Source organism: Pseudophryne corroboree, chromosome 6, assembly GCF_028390025.1.
Source record: "Pseudophryne corroboree isolate aPseCor3 chromosome 6, aPseCor3.hap2, whole genome shotgun sequence".
Taxonomy (NCBI): domain Eukaryota; kingdom Metazoa; phylum Chordata; class Amphibia; order Anura; family Myobatrachidae; genus Pseudophryne; species Pseudophryne corroboree.
The window spans coordinates 551,669-553,405 of record NC_086449.1 but is presented as its reverse complement, the minus strand read 5'-3'; positions in this window follow the sequence as shown (position 1 = coordinate 553,405).

The window sequence follows — 1,737 nt, the reverse complement described above, 5'->3', positions numbered from 1 at the left end:
AGATGTTAAACGGATGTTTGGCCCCTTCTAGGAGATATCTCCATTCCTCGAGAGCCAGCTTGATTGCCAGTAACTCTTGATCTCCCACGGAGTAGTTAGCTTCAGCAGGAAGAAACTTACGGGAATAGAATCCACACGGGTGGACTTTCCCATCAGATCCCTTCTGGGAAAGAACAGCTCCAACCCCAACTGTAGAGGCATCTACCTCCAATTCGAATGGTCTGTCGACATCTGGCTGTGACAGTACTGGAGCAGACATAAAGGCTAGCTTGATCTTCCGGAAAGCTGCCAAGGCTTCTTCTGACCAGTTGGAATGATCTGCCCCTTTCCGAGTCAGGTTGGTAATAGGAGCGATGAGAGTGGAGAATCCTCGAATAAATTTTCTATAGTAGTTGGCGAAACCCAGGAACCGCTGGATAGATTTGAGGGAATTTGGAATGGACCAGTTGGCAATGGCTTCCAATTTTGTTGGGTCCATCTGAAGATCCGATCCGGAAATTATATAACCCAGGAAGGGTATAGAGGGAACTTCAAAGGTGCATTTAGATAGTTTCCCGTAGAGACGGTTCTCACGAAGACGTCGGAGAACTTCACAGACTTGTAGGCGATGAGATGGAAGGTCTTGAGAAAAAATAAGAATATCATCCAAGTAGACAACGAGGTACTTATACAGAACATCTCGAAAAATCTCATTCACAAAGTGTTGGAATACCGCTGGAGCATTACTCAACCCAAATGGCATTACCAGGTATTCATAATGGCCATCTCGAGTGTTGAAAGCTGTTTTCCACTCGTCACCACTCCGGATTCTGATGAGATTATAGGCACCGCGGAGATCTAACTTGGTGAAGATGCGGGCCCCCTTAACTCTATCAAAAAGTTCGGTAATAAGTGGTAAAGGATAACTATTCTTGATGGTAATGTCATTGAGACCCCGATAGTCAATGCATGGACGCAGTCCTCCATCCTTCTTTTTGACAAAGAAGAAACCTGCACCAGCGGGTGATGATGACGGACGGATGAATCCCTTCTGAAGATTTTCTCTGATGTAATTACTCATCGCCTCTGTCTCAGGAACAGATAAAGGGTAGGTGCGCCCTCTAGGTGGCTTCTTGCCAGGGAGGAGATCGATGGGACAATCCCATTCCCTATGGGGCGGCAGGATATCAGCAGCCTTTTCACAGAAGACGTCTGCGAAGTCTTGATAAGCTGCTGGAAGACTTAACTGTGGCTTTACTTCGGTAGACTTAATAGGACACACTTGGGCTAAGCAGGATTGATGACAGTGTGAACCCCATGAGGTAAGCTGCAACGTTGTCCAGTCGAACTGTGGGTTATGTAGCTGGAGCCAAGGCATACCCAAGACAATCTCCTGGGTGGCTTGAGGGATGACCAGGAACTTGATCAGTTCTGAATGGAGAAATCCAACTCCCAGAACCACTGGGGTAGTTTGATGTGAAATGTTCCCCTTAGAAATTCTACTACCATCCACAGCAGTAATGTATACAGGACAAGAAAGTTCACAGGTAGACAGACGAAACTTATCTACCGCAGCTTGGGTGATAAAATTTCCTGCAGCACCGCAGTCCACTAATGCTGACGCAGACTGGAGCCCAACGGAAGTTTCTAGCGTCACTGGAAGAATGAGGTCTTGTTGAGAAGGAGCTTGACTGAGAGATCCTAACTTGACTCCTCCCTTACAAGTCAGGATCTGGCGTTTCCCGAACGCATCGTGCA